Here is a 23,560-nt window from a genome sequence, read left to right as displayed (position 1 = left end):
AAATACGGGCCTACAACCAATTAGGCCGGCCACGAAGCAATCTGAAAAGCACGTAAAGCAATAAAGAGGTTTCACAGCAGTCACCCAGTATATTGCAAACAAGTAGTTCAATCGTAGAGGAGCTGAGTGGGACCGCCGGAAGCAGGATCAAAGAAGGTTAATTTTATAATAGAAATTATAGCCGGATCAGTTGCAGTTTAATCATCTGAGTGCCCATGGCAGGCCACGAATCAAGCAGCAAGACATTAAGGCATCAATAAAAATGGTAAGCAGCAATAGTCTACAGCAATCAGAATATAGATGCCATATTTCCAATCAGTACCCAGCGTAGCCCTCCATGTGCACACAGACCACCAAATTATTATACTTATACCTAACTGAATAACCAGAACGGCAAAAGGAGTTACAGGCATTCTCTATTTTGACCCAGAAGATAAGAAAAAGGGGGAACACTAAAAAAGAAGAAAAGAAGGAGGAACGCCGTGCTGCTGTACGCGCCCCCACAGCGATAAGGGCGAGCAAAGTGATTGGGGACCACGTTATTGGGGGTGGGGCGTTCAAGTCAGGATATCCGTGCAATCAATATGGTATAAAGTAAGAATACCTCACCCTCCCACCCCAAAAGCAATCACACCGTGGGAAACATGCACAGCCACGGCGTCCTAAGAAAGGGACACAAAAGAGCCGTAGAAACTAAAAAAAAAAAAAGGTCAGAAAAAGACCCCAACCCAGCCACCCCACCCTGCACCCCTGCAGAAGGCTACGGCCTACCCCCCCCAGCAGCGTGCCTGTCGCCCTAAATAGGAGACCCAAAATATAGGAAAAGTTAGAGAAAGGGAGAGGAAACAAAAGAGACAAAAAGGAAAAAGAACCTAGGGGAGAGTAGAGCCATCATTCGAACCTTCCGGCCCCTACCCCCCGCCATCACACTCATTGATGCAACATCAAAACAAAATCGACATAGTCTCAGGTATCATAAACCTTCGAAGGAATCGTCCATAATATCATGGTTGAGGGCACTCCTCATCTCCATCCGCCAACCATTAGTCCTCCGGGTCCAGAACCGGCTCACCCCTGTCCTTTCCTAGCCATCGCTACCGCGCGCGGTAGAGTTGCGGGTAGCAAACAAATCAAAGTGGAGAGGCCCTATGGTCGAAGCAGGACAGACCAGGGGAGCAAACCAGAGGACTCCAGAAACCAGTGGCCAAGCAAGAACTTTGTGCGGCAGTCTAGACGTTTCAGCAACGACAACGGGAACAACAAACAGTGTGGGTACAGTCTCACCGGCCAGGAAAGTAGAGTCGTCCCCGCAGGATAACACTGGGGTCTCGCCGGGGCAGTCCGAATCGGCAATCTACGTTGTGCCCCGATCAGTCGAGCAGGAACGGGCTCCGACGCAGTGCCCAAGCCCGCGCCTGCCACGAACAAGGCAACCCCGGGATCCGGGATCGCTGGTGTATAGTCTTGCCGATGCACAGTGACAGAACTTCTCACGGCAACAGAGGGGGACGAAACCGCACACACTCGGAGCCGAGCCGCGTCCATGAGGGACGGCCCGACAGCAATGGCGTCCATCCTTCTATCCAGCACAAGGGGGTCGAGGGCCAGGGTTGCGTGTAAAGTCTTTAAGGCATCAAGGACATCACCAAGCGTGGGCTCCCGCTCACATGACCAAACCCCCGTACACTTCGGCGACACAAATTCGCCGACCTGGTTCAGTCCGTGACTCAGGGCGCCGGCCGCCATCTTGTAGATCCAGCCGCGTCCCCGTGCGCTTCAACTTCTGGAGCGGGCTCTCAAGCAAGGCCACCATGGGAGCCCCCTCGAGCCCGAGGAATGGCAACCTGGGTGCAGAAAGGAGAGCCACCAAAAGGGGGACTGCTAGCGCCACCGCCCCGCGGGCGCCACACGCCGAATCCGGGCGCAGGGCTTCAAGATGGCCGGACAAGGCAACAAAGGGGGGAGCCTCCTACACGGTCTTCCCCCGTCCACGGCGTGCCGCACCTCACCACGGGACCCTCCGGCCGCTGGACCGGGCCCAATCCGTTGCCATCGGCATAACCGCACTACGTCCTCTCCCAGCCGACCTCTCCTCTCCACCAGGGGCCGCCGTCGACGCCATCTCGCCGGCTGACCTCTGCAGGCAAGTCCCTGGTCTCTACGCCGCGGAGGCCCCAGACCAAGCAGGGGTGTAACTTCGGATCCGCCGCTCGCAGGAGCCCCTGGGACAGATGGTGAGTACAAGGTTTCCTTCGTCTTTCTGAGTCTTCCCGAGTATGTCGTCTCGGGGCAGGATGCGTGTCAGGATATGTGTGCTGGGCAGGAAGGCTAGCGGAGCCGAGCTACATTGCGGCCATCACGGTTGCGAGCTTGGCTCCTCCCCCCAACACGTTGTTTCTTAATAGGGTTGCGGAGACCCTTAACATTCCAAGAAATGAGTCAAAAACCTTTCATAGGAAGAGAGTGAAAAAGGAATAGAGTAAGAAAGTAGTGCAGGCTGTAAGAGAAAAAAGGCAAGAAAATAGAAAGAGGTAACTCGCAACAAACATGATGAAATTAAAAGAGGAGCAGAATAAACCCCAAACATAAAAGGAAAGAAATATCAAAGAAAGACGATACAATACCATCATAAGGAGGTGCAAAGGGGGAATGAGAGAAAATGAGAAGAAGGGATTAGAGGAACTAGTACCATTGCATCGGAGAAGAGGAAAGAAGAGTAATAGGGGAAGGATGAGTGAAGTAAAAGATGCTGAGAGAAATCAAAAAGGAGAAGGAAGGAAAGGGAAGTAAGTAGGAAGGAAGAAGGGAGCCAAAAGCAACCCTAGAGAAGACAGCAAGAAGAAGGATGGCGAGAAGAACCAAAAAGGTTTCAGCCTTACAGAACATGTAACAAAAAAGGACAATGAAGTGAGAGCGGGAGCAGCGAGAAAAGACGACCGCACAAGAAGAAAAATATAAAGGTCGAGAACACAGTCCGAGGAACTAAAAGAAGAAAAGACTAGAAAAAGAAAAGAAATACAAAGAGAACCAAGGACCGAGCACGACATAAGAACAAATGAAGGAGACTTACCAAACAAGTATGCAGGGAATCAGCATACTGGGATGACGGAAACGAACGATGACACAATACAATGGAGAGGAGGGCAAACGAAACAACAGGAAACTGACCTAAGGAACGATAAAAACAAAAGAGTGAGGTGATATGAAGGAGGCAACAAGTCAACACATGGTAGACAATAAAAAAAACACAGAGACAGAGACATTGTAAGCTAAGAGCCGCTTTGCTCCATGGAATCTTCTCTGTGGGAATGGATGAATCTGCGGAGATCAGCCGGATCTTCGAAGCTGTAAGACTGTTCCTTGTATGTAACCTTGAAAAAGCAAGGATGAATTAGACCATATCTAGCATTCATGGAACGAAGCGTAGGCCGCAGATCCAGAAATTCTTTTCGACGCGTCGCAGTCGGTTTGGAGACATCCTGAGAAAAAAATTGTTTGTGGCCTGACCATAGCAGTTGCTTGTGTTGTTTGGTTGAATGGAAAATAGCCATGAGGTGAGAATAGAAAAGAAAATAAGCAATAATGCCTCTAGGTTTTGAAGATGAGGAGGAGTTTTTAGGACCCAGACGGTGCGCTCGTTGAATATTGACATCCACATGTTTAGGCATACCAACAATTGGTAAGACTTGGGCTTTCAAAAAAAGGATAATGTCGGACCCTTCAGAATTCTCCGGAATACCATAAATACGAAGGTTGTTGTGTCTATTTCGATTTTCCAAATCTTCAGACGTTTTCTTGAGGACCTGAACCTCCTTGGTGAGATTTTCCAGTTTGGCGGCAATATCTTGGGCGTCACTGATTTGTTGCTCAACAACAGTAACCCTTTTGTCAAGATTAGACCACTTATCATCCAGCCTTTGCAGGGTAGCAGTAGTGTCTGCAATAAAAGGGCGAATTAAGCGAAGTTCTTCCATAAGGTCCTCAAGAGTGACAGGGAGCGGAGACTTGGAAGGAGATGGTGGGTCCTTCTTCAGGCGTTTGCCCACAGGTGTAGAATCCTTACGTGGGGTGGGAGCAGCATTGGAAGCTTTTGTATTATGTCCGTGCTCCATATTGGCAAAGCCAAAAAAAGAAAAATTAAAGGCGTAAGTTAAAGTATGAGCAGCGTACCGTAGGATGAGGGCTGCAAAGTACCAAAAGGAGCAATGAAATGCTGAATTAATGTGCCACTAGGAGTCTGCAGAGCACAAAAAGGAAGTTGGAATGGGCCCAGGAGATGCAAAACCCCAACAGAACATTGTCCAGGCAAGTGTTGAGGTAAATAGTAGAAGCCAAGGTCGGACGACAATGGGGAAGCCAAGAAAAAAACACCAAATGCCACAAAAGAGTTCAAATGCCCTTAAAAACCATTGTAATAGCAAAAAAACAAGGACATTGGGTGATATTCCTGAAGTGGGCACATTCTGGGTGGTTTAGAAGCAAAATAAAAAAAAAACAATGAAAAAAAAAATGGCGGCCGTTTCCAAAGTAATTGCATTTATGCAAAAAAAATGACCAAAACGATCAGGAAAGCGTGCAGAAACATACCCATGTGCTGGGGGGCAGTTCCGACGCTGCAAACGGCCGTTTCCGCCGAGAAACGCCTTCTAGAAACAGAACCTACACAGCAGAAGCACCGCTGAAATCGCGGAGCTCAGGGGGGAGCGCCCATCTTGATCGTCGCGTTGCGCGCCCTCTCGGAATTTTGATTTCTTAATACATCTTCTAAAGCACTTGGAAACCCTCTGATAGGGCAGTACTTTGTAGAAGATGCAGGGAATGCTTCACCATCAGCATCCGTGCTGTGCCATGGGAGCAGTAACTGATGCAGCACTATTGGGACCATAAGATAAGCAACAAGAATCATGGTCACACTGAGATCAGCTTTCGATGCTACATAGGTAGTGAGATTGGTTTACTATACCGCTGGACTTTGGATATATGCTGCTTGTATAATAATACTTCTTACGATGTTCAAAAGCCCACATCCAGCTCAGTGGACCAGTGGTTCTATGTCATGAATGACATCTTCATTCCTCCCTTTTTAGTAGACAGCACCTCACACTTTCCAATTGCACAGTGAAAGTAGAGCTGTGCCACTAGCAGTGTAAGACTCCCTCACATAGTTCACTTGCACCCTCAATTAATGAACATGACAGATTGCTGCAAATGTATGTGTCAGGTCCTCTGCACACCAGTAGGTCCTCTGAAGCTACCCTGGAAGGTAAAATACATGCCCTTAACCTAGAGGGTACTCTGTCTTAGAGTGAGATGCTGGGCCTTGAACCTTTCCACTCACCCACAGAGCAAGGGAAGGGTGACCTCCTGAAAGATAATTCAAAGAGCCTGTGATTAAACAACTCATCTAGTGGAAACATATGGACCAATCCTTTAGACAATCTAATGACGAATTAGTCCTTGTTCCTTGTCCGCCCTACTCATATAAGTTCTTGTTTTAAGACACACTACAACCAACCCTCTTAATCATCCTACTGATTTGGAGGAAGCCTCACAATGCAACTGTTGAGATGTCCATGCCAATACTATGAGCAGGATGAAGAAAAAACAAATCTCTCAGAGTAAACCCCTGCTTCAAAATGAATTCCCTACAGCTGCTACCACAGTTGCTATCTGGCAGCTCTGACCGCAACAGATAATTTGCTCATGAAGAGTGAGAGCCTGATTCAAAAAGGCAAATTTGCACTTTTGTATACAATTGTTTGTTAGTCACAAATGTATGTTACTAGTAGTATCTTTACAAGTTCGGAGTCTCAACTCACAAAAAAATGGGACTGTCCAATCTTTTCATGTACGGAGACTTCATAGTGCGAGGAACAAAAATGGCACCCACATGCTGAGGCGGCAGAAAGTGAAGCTTTGCAGGTGACAGGGGTGTGCTTCTAGCCCTGTCAGGGCTTTGTGGGCTAGCAATCAATCAATCAATCAATAAATCAATCAGAGTACTTGTAAAGTGCGCTACTTAGCCGTGAGGGTCCCAAGGCGCTGAGGGGGGGGGTGCTGCTACTGCTCGAAGAGCCAGGTCTTGAGGAGTCTTCTGAAGGCGAGTAGGTCTTGGGTCTGCCGTATGTGGGTAGGAAGGGTGTTCCAGGTCTTGGCGGTGAGGTAGGAGAAGGATCTGCTGCCGGAGGTCGTTCGTTGGATGCGGGGGACAGCGGCGAGCGCGAAACTGGCGGAGCTGGCGGGTGGGCGTGTGGAAGCTGAGTCTGCTGTTCAAGTAGGCTGGTCCGGCGTTGTGGAGTGTTTTGTGCATGTGGGTGAGGAGCTTGAAGGTGATCCTCTTGTTGACGGGGAGCCAGTGTAGGTCTCTCAGGTGGGGTTGATGTGGCTGTGGCGGAGGACGTTGATGATCAGTCGGGCGGAGGCGTTTTGGATGCGTTGTAGTCGTCGTAGGTGTTTGGCTGGGATTCCTGCATAGAGTGCGTTGCCGTAGTCCAGTCTGCTGCTGACAAGGGCCTGTGCCACCGTTCTTCTTGTTTTGGTTGGGATCCACTTATAGATCCTGCAGAGCATGCAGAGGGTGTTGTAGCAGGAGGAGGAGACAGCGTTGACCTGCTTAGACATGGAGAGGGAGGAGTCGAGGATGAATCCTAGATTGCGTGCATGGTCGGTGGGTGTTGGTGTTGTGCCCAGTGTGGTCGGCCACAAGGAATCGTCCCAGGCTGAGGGGGTGGGTCCGAGGATGAGGATCTCCGTCTTGTCCGAGTTCAGCTTCAGACGGCTGCTCCTCATCCAATCGGCGACGGCCTTCATTCCCTCGTTGAGGTTGGTTTTGTTGCTGTGTGAGTCCTTGGTGAGGGAGAGGATGCGCTGGGTGTCGTCAGCGTAGGAGATGATGTTGAATTCGGGATGGCTGCGCACTTGTGTGAAGGGGGCCATGTAGACGTTGAACAGAGTTGGGCTGAGGGATGAGCCCTGGGGGATGCCGCAGATGATGTCGGTGGCTTCAGGTCGGAAAGGTGGGAGGCGGACACTCTGGGTTCTGCCGGAGAGGAAGGACGTGGTCCAGTCAAAAACCTTCTCTTGGATTCCGGCTTCTAGGAAGCGTGTCTTCAAAGTGCGATGGCAGACCGTGTTGAAGGCGGCTGACAGGTCCAGGAGGATGAGGGCTGATGTTTCGCCGTTGTCTAGTTGGTGCCTGATGTCGTCTGTGGCAGCGATGAGGGCTGTCTCCGTGCTGTGGTTTCATCTGAATCCGGACTGGGACGGGTCCAAGCAATCAGCCCCTCAAGAGCACTAACTTGGGAAACTGGGATCGTGTGAGGAGCTGGATGCCCGAGGAGTGACTGGGCCAGCCCCCTAGAGGACTAGGCATGTTTGCAGGCTCTACTGTGTTGGTGTGCCCCAGTGGGGCACTCCCTGAGAAGGCGCCCTGCTGGCGCCTACCTACATGCACCTTAGTGACAGGATACCAGTTTTGGTGACAGTTAGCACTCTATAAATGATATAAATAAATAACGAGCCATGAGGTACCGCAAACTCAATTGAAACGAACCTAAAAAAAAAATATATATATCGAGAGCAAAGGCAAGTCAATCAATCAATCAATCAATCAAATCAAAAAAAAATTTGTATAGCGCGCTACTCACCCAGTAGGGTCTCAAGGCGTAGGGGGGGAGGGGGGGTCCTTTACTGCTCGAAAAGCCAGGTCTTGAGTTGTTTCCTGAAGGAGAGGTGGTCCTGGGTCAGCCGTAGGTGAATGGGGAACGAGTTCCATGTCTTGGCCGCCAGGTAGGAGAAGGATCTTCCTCCAGCATTGGCTCTGCGGATGCGTGGTACAGTGTTGAGGGCGAGGCTGGCCGATCGTAGCTGGCTGGTGGGTGTGTAGAAAGTGAGGCGGTTGTTGAGGTACTTCGGGCCCATTTCGTGGAGAGCCTTGTGTGCTTGGGTGAGGAGTCTGAACTTGATCCTCTTGTTGACGGGGAGCCAGTGCAGGTCTCTTAGATGGGACGAGATGTGGCTGTGGTGAGGGATGTCCAGGATGAGTCGTGCGGAGGCGTTCTGTATGCGCTGGAGTCTTTTCTGTAGTTTGGCAGTGGTTCCCGCGTAGAGGGTGTTCCCGTAGTCCAGTCGGCTGGTGACGAGTGCCTGGGTGACTGTCTTCCTGGTTTCGGAAGATCTTACAGAGCATGCGCAGGGTGTTGAAGCACGATGACGACACGCCGTTGATTTGTCTGGTCATCGAGAGGGAGGAGTCCAGGATGAAGCCCAGGTTTTGTGCGATGTCCGTTGGTTTGGGGGTGGTGCCCAGGGCAGGGCGCCACCAGGAGTCGTCCCAGGCGGAGGGCGATGATCCCAGGATGAGGACTTCCGTCTTGTCTGAGTTCAGTTTCAGGCGGCTGTTCTTCATCCACTCGGCGACGTCTTTCATCCCTTTGTGTAGGCTGGCTCTGGCGATGGTGGGGTCGTTGGTGAGGGAGAGGATCAGCTGGGTGTCGTAGGCTTAGGAGATGATGTTGAGGTTGTGTTGGCGTGCGATGGCTACGAGGGGGCTCATGTAGACGTTAAAGAGGGTGGGGCTGAGTGAGGATCCTTGTGGTACGCCACAGATGACTTCGGTGGCCTTGGATCTGAACGGGGGGAGGCGGACTCTCTGGGTTCTTCCGGTGAGGAACGAGATGATCCACTCCAGAGCCTTCCCTTGGATACCGATGTTGCTGAGGCGCTGTACTAGAGTGCAGTGGCAGACAGTGTTGAACGCCGCAGCTAGGTCCAGGAGGATGAGGGCCGCAGTTTCGCCATTGTCGAGCAGGGATCTGATGTTGTCGGTGACTGCGAAGGGTCGAGGGATCCGTTGGTCTCAAGGAAGGCGGCGAGCTGTCTGTTGACGGTCTTCTCGATGCCTTTGGCAGGAAAGGGGAGGAGCGAGATGGGGCGGAAGTTCTTGAGGTCGGTGTGGTCCGCTGTTGGTTTCTTTAGGAGGGCGCTGAGCTCGGCATGCTTCCAGCTCTCCGGGAAGGTGGCGGTGTTGAAGGAGATGTTGATCATGTCCCAGAGTTGGGGTGCGATGATGGAGTCGGCCTTGTTGAAGACGTGGTGGGGGTAGGGGTCGGTTGGTGATCCGGAGTAGATGGTGTTCATTGTGCGGGTGGTGTCTTTGGTGCTGACCGTGGTCCAGTTGCAGAGGGTGGTGGTGGGGGGCGTTGGTTTGGTGGTTGGGTGCGTGATCTGTGCGCCGAAGCTGTTGTGTATGTTGGTGATCTTACGGTGGAAGAAGGTGGCGAGTGAGTCGCAGAGGTCTTGCGAGGGTGTGATATCGTTGTTTACGGCGTTGGGGTTGGAAAACTCTTTGACAATGCTGAAGAGTTCCTTGCTGTTGCGGGTGTTGATGTCCAGTCGTTCTTTGAGTGTTGTCCTTTTGGTGGTGCGGATCAGCTGGTGGCGTTTGCGGGTGGCGTTCTTGAGGGCAGTCATGTTTGCTGTGGTCTGGTCGTGGCGCCATGCTTTTTCAAGGGTGCAGCAGTTTTTCTTGGATGTTTTGAGTTCGTCGGTGTACCAGAAGGTTTTCTTGCTGCCGGGTCTGTAGGGAGGATTCTTCAGTAGAGCGAGGTCGTCGGCGAAGTTGGTGAGCCACTGTGTGAAGGTGCGGGCTGCTTCGTTGGGGTCCGTTGCGCTGGCGGAAGGGTTCAGGCTGGGATCACACCAGGGGAACAGTGAGAGAAATACAAGGCGCAAGAACCTACTATACAAAACGAAGCACTAAACAGTAAACAAGCGGTAGGAATACAGAACACTGAAAACTGGGCACAGAGGGGCAGAAAAACGGAAAAAACGGTCGAAAAGAGCGAGCAGCAGCGAGGGGTCACCGAGGTCAGGGAAGGACCTGTGGTACTAGGGGGAGCCGCGCCTACAGCTGGTGGCCGTGCGGCGTGGGGGTGTCCTGAGTCAGGTCACTTGAAACTAAAGAAATACCTCATCACCTCACACGTTTACATGAACATTTGAACTCACAGGCAGTAGCGGCTACTACCGGATGGGGGTGGTGTGCAGGGGGAAACAGGGAGGATTAATTCATTTTTTTTAAACTTACATTATAAAGGCCGGCCACCGCCTCACCTGCATCCTCTTCCTTCTTCCTCTGCAGTCCAGCGGGAGCAGGAAGCAGCCGACACACAGGCTCCTCTGAGCCAATCACAATGCTGCAATGCAGTGTTTGGATTGTCTGAGCACTGTGGATCGGTGCTCAGTCTCGAACCGGGAGCCTGCATGTTCTTAGCAGGCTGTGTCATGCAGACTGGTAGGGACATGCAAAGTGTACATGAACTGATTGGTCAGCCCAAGAGGGCTGGCCAAATAATTCATGCGCACCTTGGGAGTGCACACCACTCCTCCCGCTGCGCTGCGCTGCCCAACGCCGCCCGGCCCCACACTACACACAGCCCACTGACTCAATAGGAAAAATAAAATGCTAATAAAGATACGTTATTGTCATTTTAATTTCCCTTTTTGCAAAGTGAGGCAACGCTCCTTCGCCTTAGCTGTGGAGCCGCTTCTGCAGGACCTACAGACAAACAGTACAATTGCATAGCAGTTAGATGTCAGATAGCTGCAGAACATTACACATTATATTTAAAAAAATAGCAAACATAATAAGTTGTTGCCATAAGTGTTACTGCTGTCTTGAGTGTCTCCTTTTGCCCTTTACTCTTCATCATGTCCTCGTGCACTAGAGCTCTGAAGTGAGCGCTACGCAAAAACAAACTACGTTTTGATTTACGTTTTTTGCAGTTTTATATAGCGCAAAGTCGACCCGAAGGTATGGGAGTGGCCGCGCTTTACATGAACACCAGTTACATTGCATAAAAGCATATTTTTTTTCCTTTTCACTTTTTCTGACGCACCAGCGGTGTAAAAAATGCACCATGTTGTGTCATATTTACAAAGAAATGCATCACTTTGTAAACACCTTCTCCACATTATACCTGCACCAGGTATAATGTATGCATGGTGGGCATCCCAACGCAAGAAGGGTCGTAGAAATGACACAGTGAAATTTATAAGATTTCTCTGCAACACTTCTAGGAAGCAAATACGTCAATATCTTACGCCTGCCTCATGGCAGGCATAAGACTAACGCAGGCACATTTAACATGGGATTTGCCCATGTGTAATGACTCATTGCTGGAGTTGTGTCAATTTTGTGACACACTACAGCAATGCGTCATTTTTGAGACTACAAATACGTCAGATAAACCGACGTATCTGTAACTCCTTGCAACATGATGTGTCATACTGTAAATATGACGCATGATTGGAGTCGCAAGGGGGGCGCAATGAAAAGTGACGCATCGCTGTTTTCTCGATGGGATGCGTCACTTTTCACAAATGAGGTCCTAAGTGATTTGCGCCGATTCACAGGATGTTGAACCATTGGAATTTTTTCGGGTGCAGGTAACCTGGTCTCAGTTAATAATACAGCTATGAACTTTCGCTGTTTTGCTCTTATTTTCAGACAACAGCTGTTGAGAAAGAAAAATAACTCTAGATGGCAGTGTGGTCCTATAGAAAATGAAAGTGAAATGCGAGCAAATAATTCTCATTTAAGATTACATTTTTTTTTAAACACAGGCATCCTCAGCGTGCGTCTCTTCCTTTCAGATTACATCTGAAAATGGTGATTGTGGATACAGAGGCCTAAGACTTGAGACCTAACGGTGACATGTGCGCTATACAAGACTTTTTGACTTTGACTTTGACTTTGATGAGACATTACTTTGAATCCTCTGTTGGCATTTTTTGTGTCAATTTTGTTTTTTTGTTGACCTGTGACAATGTCACAGTCAAGGTGTCTCACAGGGTCGGTGCTTCGATGCTCTGGGGTTAACGATCAAAAGGGTTTATAAAATCATACATAAAATCTATCTTTTTCACTGAGCTTCTAGACAGTCTGGCAATAAAAGGTGCTACTAAAAAAGTCTCATAATGCATCTGGAAGCCATGGCAGCAAGTGACAAAATAACCTGACCTGTCTGTCGGTCTGTGATTGGGAATCTGTTTTTTAGTAAGAACACAATCACCTTTTGCAGGATGCATTTCCCCCCTTGCCTTTTTTTTACTTGTTTGCTTTGAAAAACCTACTTCAAATGTGAAAATAGAATCGTACTGTCTTCTTGTTTACCTTTTCGCGTGAATCCTTGGAGCTTTTATTTTTCATTCTCGTCTTCTGAGAATCCAAGGAGACATTTTGTCTGCTGCCAACAGAGCTGAATTCAATGGATTTAGTTTGGAAACATTATTTATTTGAAAGTGTGTAAAATTGACACTGAGCAACCTTTGAAATACAGAAGCAACCAGGCTCGGACTGAGATAGACTGTAGGCGCAGGAAATCACTAATTGGCTTTAGGAAATCAAACCCAACCAGAATTTGGAAGGGTGTCAGTTTCAAATGCCAAATCCTTATGGTATGTATTAATGTTTTGCGACTGAAATCCATCCATCAAACATTAATATTTTATTGAATACTAAAGAAAGAGGAGGTATGAGGCCTGGTGCTTGAAAAGCACCATGAACTTGCTGCGTCTATGCCTCTGAGGCAGTAAAACACTGGTGCTGTCTCAGCTGTACACGTCTCATGAAATCTCACACTGCTGATGCCACGGATTATCAATCAAGCATTTAAAGAGGAAGCTTGCAGCACTGTTCTGTCCCTTTATTTTGTGTGTGGGAAGCTTGCACCTCTGTTCTATCCCATTATTTTGTGTATGGGTAGCTTGCCCCTCTGTTCTATCCCTTTATTTTGTATACGTGAAGCTTGCACCATTGTTCTGTTCCTTTATTTTGTGTATGTGAAGCTTGCATCTCTGTTCTGTCCCCTTATTTTGTATACGTGAAGCTTGCACTACTGCCTGTGCTGCACAAATTCCTTTGTATTCAAAGATGATCCTATTGTGTGTGTGCCACTCGCCGTCACTGCTGCTGCCTGCAGCTTTAGCTGTTCTGCATGAGGTCAAAAGTGTTCTTTCTGCTGATGACCATACTGTGCTTGAGCTGTGTGAGATAATGATGCACTGCTGCTGTTTAGTACTGTGCCTATTCTGTGTGTGGTGGGAGATGTGCACTGCTGCTACTTGAACTATAACTAGGTGTGTGTGCGCACGCCTGTGGGTGTGTGTGCACGTGTGTGTGTGGGAGGATGAATTACTGCAGCAGATGTTGCCTATTTTTTTTTGTATGACGTGGATGCTTGCACTATTTATGCACTATTTATGCCCATTATGTCCATGCCCTGCAAGTGTGAAGGGAGTGAGCACTCTAATTTCCCTCTTCTTTCCTTCTGCCTAATGAGGGACGTGTGCACTGTGACTGTGACCATTTTGTTGTGGGTTCTGTTCCTGGCATGTATGAGTCAAGCTCCCACAGGCGCACACTGACGCTGTCTCTCTTCCTTGGGTGTGAGGCAAGGTTGCAGTCCTTCTGCCCGGTACTTTACTTGTTGCTCGTGTTTGAAAGAGTCTTTCTGAAGTGCTGCCTCGTGCAGCACTTGCGGCATGTGTTTAAATGACGTTTCCTGTAGTGCTGCCCACTGCTGCATGTAATCAGTCTTCGAGGCAAGCTTGCACCGAGGATGCCTAGCCCTCTGTCAGTCTGTGTGCTGAGGCTTGCACTGCATTACCTTGTCTATGCATAAGAGAAGCTGCTCTGATCATTGGCTTCACCTTCACACCAAGCCGCTCACCTTTCTATAAAGGTTTGCCACATTTCACTCTGTGGTAGAAATAGAGGAAGGTTTTCACGCGAGCCTCCTGGCCAAATACATCGGGAAAAGTGAACACAATGATTAAATGGCTGCAAAATGACGCCCAGATGGCAGTGGTAATAACGAACTGTGGGGCATATTATCAAGGGGGTTTCCATCCGCTTTTTGGGCTTTAAAAGCCAAGAAAGCGGAGATAAAATTATCTCCCTATTACCTAGCTGTCGCTAACACCAGTTAGTGACAGCTAGTAGGAGATAGCGACCATCTTGTGCCCCGCTTTGCATGTCAGTGAAATTTATCACTAATGACATGCAAAGTGGGCGTGCCAAGATGTTAGCGACTGGAAACAGTTGCTAACATCGCTATCTCCTATTACCAGCTAAGCACGAATATCTCCAAAAGCTAACACCTGCCCCTGAGCAGTTCTTATTTACAACAAGGGGTGGTGAGGGACAGAGTCTCTGAATTAAACAGAATACTCTCACCCAGTCAAGAGATCAGGGCTAGATCCAACACCGTTTTTAAGCTCACTGCACCATCCCAGTTTCAGAACCTGGCTGTATGCAAATTAGTCTGTTCCTGTCCCAGTGCATGATGGGAACAGGGCAAACCAAACTACAAAAGCCAATTCTTACACTGGGAAGGAAACAAGCTACCGGGGACCGGTTTCTGGCATTTCAGCCGTCTTCGGCCCGGCTTGCTTGAATCCTGATGGTGCAATGAGCAAGGGACTCACATCTGAGTATACCCTTCCACGCTTAGGGTGGACAAAAATATTTACAACAAGGGGTGGTGAGGGACAGAGTCTCTGAATTAAACAGAATACTCTCACCCAGTCAAGAGATCAGGGCTAGATCCAACACCGTTTTTAAGCTCACTGCACCATCCCAGTTTCAGAACCTGGCTGTATGCAAATTAGTCTGTTCCTGTCCCAGTGCATGATGGGAACAGGGCAAACCAAACTACAAAAGCCAATTCTTACACTGGGAAGGAAACAAGCTACCGGGGACCGGTTTCTGGCATTTCAGCCATCTTCGGCCCGGCTTGCTTGAATCCTGATGGTGCAATGAGCAAGGGACTCACATCTGAGTATACCCTTCCACGCTTAGGGTGGACAAAAATATTTACAACAAGGGGTGGTGAGGGACAGAGTCTCTGAATTAAACAGAATACTCTCACCCAGTCAAGAGATCAGGGCTAGATCCAACACCGTTTTTAAGCTCACTGCACCATCCCAGTTTCAGAACCTGGCTGTATGCAAATTAGTCTGTTCCTGTCCCAGTGCATGATGGGAACAGGGCAAACCAAACTACAAAAGCCAATTCTTACACTGGGAAGGAAACAAGCTACCGGGGACCGGTTTCTGGCATTTCAGCCGTCTCCGGCCCGGCTTGCTTGAATCCTGATGGTGCAATGAGCAAGGGACTCACATCTGAGTATACCCTTCCACGCTTAGGGTGGACAAAAATATTTACAACAAGGGGTGGTGAGGGACAGAGTCTCTGAATTAAACAGAATACTCTCACCCAGTCAAGAGATCAGGGCTAGATCCAACACCGTTTTTAAGCTCACTGCACCATCCCAGTTTCAGAACCTGGCTGTATGCAAATTAGTCTGTTCCTGTCCCAGTGCATGATGGGAACAGGGCAAACCAAACTACAAAAGCCAATTCTTACACTGGGAAGGAAACAAGCTACCGGGGACCGGTTTCTGGCATTTCAGCCGTCTTCGGCCCGGCTTGCTTGAATCCTGATGGTGCAATGAGCAAGGGACTCACATCTGAGTATACCCTTCCACGCTTAGGGTGGACAAAAATATTTACAACAAAGGGGTGGTGAGGGACAGAGTCTCTGAATTAAACAGAATACTCTCACCCAGTCAAGAGATCAGGGCTAGATCCAACACCGTTTTTAAGCTCACTGCACCATCCCAATTTCAGAACCTGGCTGTATGCAAATTAGTCTGTTCCTGTCCCAGTGCATGATGGGAACAGGGCAAACCAAACTACAAAAGCCAATTCTTACACTGGGAAGGAAACAAGCTACCGGGGACCGGTTTCTGGCATTTCAGCCGTCTTCGGCCCGGCTTGCTTGAATCCTGATGGTGCAATGAGCAAGGGACTCACATCTGAGTATACCCTTCCACGCTTAGGGTGGACAAAAATATTTACAACAAGGGGTGGTGAGGGACAGAGTCTCTGAATTAAACAGAATACTCTCACCCAGTCAAGAGATCAGGGCTAGATCCAACACCGTTTTTAAGCTCACTGCACCATCCCAGTTTCAGAACCTGGCTGTATGCAAATTAGTCTGTTCCTGTCCCAGTGCATGATGGGAACAGGGCAAACCAAACTACAAAAGCCAATTCTTACACTGGGAAGGAAACAAGCTACCGGGGACCGGTTTCTGGCATTTCAGCCGTCTTCGGCCCGGCTTGCTTGAATCCTGATGGTGCAATGAGCAAGGGACTCACATCTGAGTATACCCTTCCACGCTTAGGGTGGACAAAAATATTTACAACAAGGGGTGGTGAGGGACAGAGTCTCTGAATTAAACAGAATACTCTCACCCAGTCAACAGATCAGGGCTAGATCCAACACCATTTTTAAGCTCACTGCACCATCCCAATTTCAGAACCTGGCTGTATGCAAATTAGTCTGTTCCTGTCCCAGTGCATGATGGGAACAGGGCAAACCAAACTACAAAAGCCAATTCTTACACTGGGAAGGAAACAAGCTACCGGGGACCGGTTTCTGGCATTTCAGCCGTCTTCGGCCCGGCTTGCTTGAATCCTGATGGTGCAATGAGCAAGGGACTCACATCTGAGTATACCCTTCCACGCTTAGGGTGGACAAAAATATTTACAACAAGGGGTGGTGAGGGACAGAGTCTCTGAATTAAACAGAATACTCTCACCCAGTCAAGAGATCAGGGCTAGATCCAACACCGTTTTTAAGCTCACTGCACCATCCCAGTTTCAGAACCTGGCTGTATGCAAATTAGTCTGTTCCTGTCCCAGTGCATGATGGGAACAGGGCAAACCAAACTACAAAAGCCAATTCTTACACTGGGAAGGAAACAAGCTACCGGGGACCGGTTTCTGGCATTTCAGCCGTCTTCGGCCCGGCTTGCTTGAATCCTGATGGTGCAATGAGCAAGGGACTCACATCTGAGTATACCCTTCCACGCTTAGGGTGGACAAAAATATTTACAACAAGGGGTGGTGAGGGACAGAGTCTCTGAATTAAACAGAATACTCTCACCGAGTCAAGAGATCAGGGCTAGATCCAACACCGTTTTTAAGCTCACTGCACCATCCCAGTTTCAGAACCTGGCTGTATGCAAATTAGTCTGTTCCTGTCCCAGTGCATGATGGGAACAGGGCAAACCAAACTACAAAAGCCAATTCTTACACTGGGAAGGAAACAAGCTACCGGGGACCGGTTTCTGGCATTCTGTTCATCACCACCCCCCTTTTTGTAAATCGTTTTTGGCCACTATAGGTGTGGCAGGGTATACTCAGACATGAGTCCCTTTCTCACTGCTCCATCAGGATTCAAGCAAGCCGGGCCGAAGAAGGCTGAAATGCCAGAAACCGGTCCCCGGTAGCTTGTCTCCTTTCTGGTGAAGAATTGGCTTGGTAGTTTAGTCTGCCCTGTTCCCATGATGCACTGGGCCAGGGACAGACTGATTTGCATATAGCCAGGTTCTGAGCTGGGATGGGGCAGTGAGATAAATAACGGTGATGGATCAAGCCCTGATCTTTGGACTGGGTAAGAGTGGTCTGTTTAACTCAGACACTCTGTTCATCACCACCCCCTTTTGTAAATCCTGAGCAGTTCTTAGCCATGTTATCCAATGGTAGGTGGATAACATGGCTGAGAGCATTAGCTCGGTAATGCATGAATATCGCGGACTTTTCAGCGATATTCATGCATTTCGGCCGATTTTTATCGTTTAGGAGATAAACCTTGATAATAGCAATGTTCCTAAGTGATAAAAATCGCCGCAGCTCGGCGATAAAAATATTGCTGCTAAGCCAACATAGCGATAATTATCGGTAATTTGCCCCTTTCTTTATTATTTAATGATCTGCCATTAAAGCTCTAGGACTTCAAAGCACTGTGCTCCAGGTGTCACCTTTGCCTAAACCAATGGCACTTTTTTCAGAGTCCTCGGAGGGATGGGGAATAAGGAAGGCAGCGCCTACAGTCCTCTTACTTACTATCCTGCCACGAGGCGCTTATTTGGTGGCAATGACATAGGTTGATACAAGTAGGTGATAGTTCAGTGTTGCACAAGGCAGGCTTGTATGGACTGTATGCAATCCTGTAAAATATAAAAGACAAGTCAGTAATTCTACCAAACACTGTGATGAGTCATAGCAACCAAGGTTTGAGTTTGCCTGTGTGTGACATGTTCATGTTTGCACCCTACTAATGAGAGACATTTCATTTATTGACCTCCAACGTAAGACTGCACCCATCAACAACACGAATTGAGACAGTTGTCCTCAGCACCATGAGTCGTGGCCACTTCCAGCAGCAGGACTCCCCTGCGAGCACCACATCCACGCCCGCTAGCAGTTGCCTGGCTCAGCTCCTCCAGATTCTAAGCAAGCACAACTTCTGACATTACCCCTGCAGGCACTGCCTCCCCATCGGCTTGCCTGCAAGCACTAACATGTGTAACAACCACACCTTCAGGCTGGTTGCAGCTTTCTGAGTGAGGTTGAGCCCTTGTTTTGAAACACAGAGCAGCCAATGCTGTGTATTGCTGCTTTGGAGGCTATCAATAAGACAATGTTGACCTTGCAGATATCAGTAGAGTGTGGTGCAGTGGTCATGTATGTGGAGTGATGCTAATCTTGACAAAGGACAATTGTCCGATCCTTTTTTTGATCCATTTGTGAGCTGACTTCCAGATTACTGAGGAATTTTGATCTCTTAATACATCTTCTAAAGCGCTTGGAAACCCTCTGATAGCGCAGTACTTTGTAGAAGATGCAGGGAATGCTTCACCATCAGCATCCGTGCTGTGCCATGGGAGCAGTAACTGATGCAGCACTATTGGGACCATAATATAAGCAACAAGATTCATGGCCACCCTGAGATCAGCTTGCAATGCTACATAGGTAAGTAAGATTGGTTTACTATACCGCTCGACTTTGGATATGTACCCCATGTATAATAATACCTCTTACGGCTTAGTGGACCAGTGGTTCTATGTCTTGAATGACTTCTTCATTCCTCCCTTTTTAGTAGACAGCACCTCATACTTTCCAATTGCACAGTGAAAGTAGGGCTGTGCCACAAGCAGTGTAAGACTTCCACACATACTTATGTTATGTTATGTGTTGGTTCTTTTTAAGCTCATATATCACCCTAAGGTCTCAGTGCTAGCCTGAACACAGAAACCAAAGGAAGAAGAGAGGGGGGACAAACTCTGGAGAGGATGGGCTCAGAATAGCAAGGTTTTTAGGGATTTATAGAATTTCTTGTGGTCGGTCTCCGTACGAAGATGCAGAGGCAGGGTGTTCCACAAAGTGGGTGCAAGTTTAGAAAACTATCTTCCGCCGTTCTTAACAGTGCGGATCTTCGGGAAAGTTAGGATGTATTTATTGGCCGATCGAAGAGTTCTGGCTGTCTGATACCTTTTCAGTTTGTTTGTTAGATCTTGGGGACCATGTCCACTAAGGATTTTATGTACCAGCAAACTTTTAAGTTGATCCGCTTCTTGACTGGAAGCCAGTGAAGGGCTTTCAGATGGGTGCCGAGGGAGAGTGAGGGGGTAGGTTTAGAACCAATCTGACTGCTGTGTTCTGCAGGACCTGGAGCTTTGTTAAGTGCTCTTCATTTATGGATGCCAAGAGGGCATTGCCGTAGTCCAGGCGGCTAATTATTAATCCCTCGACCAGTGGCTTGCGAGAAGACAGCGGGCCCATTTAAAGATTTTACAGAGGCTACGCATTAGTCCATGACAAATGCGGGCCATGTGATTGACGTGGGTAGACATAGAGAGTTTATTGTCAATTAGCACTCCTAGATTGCGGGCTGCCGTCTTAGGTGAAGGGCATGTGCCTGGGTGAAGGCCACCAGTCATTTCTCCACAACATTTGTGCATTACTGAAAAAGCAAAATTTTGGTTTTGCTTGCGTTGAGTGGGAGATGATTGTTTGTCATCTAGTCGTGAATGTCTACCATACATTGCCTGAATCTGTGTTTGGTGTCAGTTGGATGTGGTCCAAGGGTGATTAGCAGTTGAGTGTCATCAGGGTACGACACCTTCAAAGCCATGAGCTTTAATAACATTGGCTAAAGGTGATACATACAGATTAAAGAGTGTGGGACTCAGGATGGATCCCTGGGGAACACCCTTGTCAATTGGTTTGCTGCTGGAAGTAAAAATCTCCTATTTGCAACTTGGTCTAGCAATCGGTCAGGTAACTCCTGAGCCAGCTCAGCGTGGAGCCCTCGACACCCAGTTCTCACAGGCACTACAAAAGAATGCAATGGGAGATGGTGTTGAAAGCTGCCGACAGGTCAAGTGGGACCAAGGTGGCGGATTGTCTGACACCAAAGTGATTCTAAGACTTTCCCGAAGAGAGGAAGAAAAGATATTGGTCGGTAGTTATGGGGCTGTTTCGGGTCTACGGTGGGCTTCTTTAGAATAGGTCTGACTATGGCCTCTTTCCAACTTGAACGCACAATAGAATGGGATAATGAAAGATTGAGGAGTTTAATTAGACTTGGAAGGAGGGCTGGTCCGATTTTAGACAGAACCTGGGAGGAGACTGAGTCGGTAGGGGAGCCAGATTTAACCCTCCTAAGGGTGGATGAAACGTCTTCCTCAGTGACTTTGTCTAATTCCTTGAGAAGAGCGGGAAGCGGGAGGTGATTGTCGGCAGGTCTCTGATTTTGTGGTTCACTGGCTGTGTGGTGGAAGAGACTATGTATGCTGTTGATTTTATCTACAAAGAAAGATGATAGGGAATCAGCCCACTCTTGCGAGGCGATCTGATGGGATTACAAGGGGGTGGGGGGGTTGGTGAATTCTTTCAGTATCTTATACAGTTGTTTATGTGAGTTTGAGGCCTGATTAATTCTGTCCCCTAAGTAGATCTTTTTAGCTGCGGCAATGTGGTCAATATAGCGCCTGTGTAATGTTTTTTAGTCCTGTCTATCTTAGGCACTTTTTGAGTGTCTCCACTTGCGTTCAACCTTGCTAGGGGCTAATTTGTCTATTTTTAGGTCTGGGGTGTACCAAGGGGAGAGTTTATGAGGACGTTTGACTTTTTTTTGGGGGGGGCGATTCTATCAAGGGTCTGGCAGAATGTTTCCTCGAGGGACTCAGTTGCCTCATTATGGTGGTACAATTCTGATAGGGGAGGGGGAACAAAATGTGAGGAAAAGGAATCTAAATGTATTTTATCCCAAGACCTGCTTGACATAGGTTTTTCCAAGAAATCTTGACGGGTCGGAGTTACCTGTATATGGAATTTTAGTAAGTGATGGTCAGACCAGAGAACAGGAATTGGTGAATCGACCTTCATGTGGGGCGAGTTAGTAAATAAAATATCTAAAGTGTGGCCTGCTATATGGGTGGGACCTATCATCAATTGATTGAGACTTAAGGTGTTTAGGCTAGAAATATGATTGTTAGAATGCGGGTTGCATGAGAGTTCAGCATGGTGATTAAAATCTCCAATAAGAGAAAGTTATTGGCGACCAGGACAAGTTTACTTGCACCGTCTAATAATGAACGTGACAGATTGCTGCAAATGTATGCGCAAGGTCCTCTGCACACCAGTAGACCCTCTAGAGCTACCCTGCAAGGTAAAATACATGCCCTTAACCTAGAGGTTACTCTGTCTTAGAGTGAGATTCTAGGCCATGTGCCCAGAGGAACCTCTCCACTCATCCACAGAGCAAGGGAGAATGACCTTCTAAAAGATATTTCAAAGAACCTGTAATTGAACATCTCATCTAGTGGGAACATATGGACCTATCATTTAGACAATCTAATGAAGAACTAGTCCTTGTTCCTTGTCAGTTCTACTCATATAAGTGACAAATTCATGTTCTAAAGGAACACTACAACAACCCTCTTAATCATCATACGGATATGGAGGAAGCCTCACAATGCAACTGTTGAGATGCCAATACTATGAACAGTAGGAGCAAAACAACAAATCTCTGTGAGTGAACCCCTGCTACAAAATGTATTCCCTACAGCTGCTACTACAGTTGCTAATAGGCAATGATGCCCGCCACAGGTAATTTGCTCATGAACAGTGAGGGTCATATTCACAATGGCAAATTTACACTATTGTGAAAGTTTACAATTGTTTGCTATTTTCAAAGGTATGTTACTAGTAGTATCTTTACAAGTTCGGAGTCTCGACTCATATAAAAATAGGACTGTCCATTCTTTTTATGTATGGAAAATTCACACTCATAACAATAGTACTCGTAAATCCCTTTGTGAATCACAAATAATCATAAATGTACAGAAAAGTGTATGTTTACCTTTGTGAAAAAGGCCCTGAGTACTTTGGGAGTGCGTGGCTGACCACACAGAAAGAAAGCCACACTTCCTAATAAGCTCCACTCACCACCTTTCATCCGACCCCATACTGTCCCTGCTGGGACCTGTCCAGAGTAATGGCAGAGCTTCCTGATCTGCCTGCACCATAGCGGTAACTGGGACAAGGGCCCCCTGAGTACAGCAGCAGCTGAGATGGGTTTAGAGCAGAGTCCACTTCTCGCAGTGCGAGGATCAAAAATAGCACCCACATGCTGAGGCAGCAGAAAAAGGATCCTTGCAGGTGACAGGAGTGTGCTTCTAGCCCTGGCAGGGCTGTGTGGGCTAGCAATCAGCCCCTCAAGAGCACTAACATGGGAAACCGGGATCGTTTGAGGGGCTGGATTACCGAGGAGTAAATGATCCAGCCCCCTGGAGGACTAGGCCTGTTTGCAGCCCTACTACGTTGGTGTGTCCCCACTGGGGCACTCCTGAGAAGGCGGCCTGCTGGCATGAGAATCACAGTGGCCGAATGGCCAACAGAGGCACTTGGGGTAGGACAGTAAGGCCCCTGCATCAAAATGCTGATTGAGACAGGTGAGGGGTGAGCCTAGTCTCCCTGCTGCCCCACACAGTAACTTGAGAGGTGACCAACGTGCACCTGTCATGGAGGGGCTGGACATCCCTGGAATCCTCTGGATCCCTGAGACAGACACTGGCAAAGCACAATCACAGACTGGGAGTGATAGCGAGTGAGTCCTGATGAGGACTTGACAGTTGGACACCCCTTGCCTGACTACTACCCCCCCCCCCCACCAGAGTGGAGTCACAGCACCGCTGGCCCACGGACCCTATTTGTGGTGGACTTGACATTTTGGACCTATTACTTAGGAAGAAGGCACATCTTCCCCATTTCTCTATGAGATGCATACATCTGCCAGTTATGTTTAAGAATGCACAGAGCACACAACTTAAATGACAGTTAACTTCTTGGTTAGTATAAAGTTAACTTTTTTGTACCTATGCTTTTGTCAGATATGTGTTTGGTTTATGGCGGTCAACCATGACATATGCCATTGTTATAAATGATGTCGTAGGTTGACTGGGGTATGATCCCTGGTCAAGCAGCAACCACACTGGTTGTCAGGGTAAGAGGTAGGCAAGCCCTAAATAAACCTGTGCTCACCCAATGGTAACTTGGCACAGAGCAGTCAGGCTTAACTTTGGAGACAATGTGTAAAGTATTTGGTCAACACTTCCAACAGTAAAACAGGGAAAACATCA

The 23,560-nt window shown here is 48.1% G+C and overlaps 1 pseudogene; it reads right to left on the bottom strand.

Annotated features, from left to right (window-relative positions):
* Nucleotides 1-3,269: 3,269 nt before the first annotated feature.
* Nucleotides 3,270-23,560, bottom strand: part of LOC147718434 (uncharacterized) — a 30,710-nt pseudogene continuing 10,419 nt past the window's right edge.

The sequence above is a fragment of the Lissotriton vulgaris genome, chromosome 4_1 (genome assembly GCF_964263255.1).
Source record: "Lissotriton vulgaris chromosome 4_1, aLisVul1.2, whole genome shotgun sequence".
Classification (NCBI taxonomy): domain Eukaryota; kingdom Metazoa; phylum Chordata; class Amphibia; order Caudata; family Salamandridae; genus Lissotriton; species Lissotriton vulgaris.
This window is presented reverse-complemented; position numbering and strand designations above follow the sequence as displayed.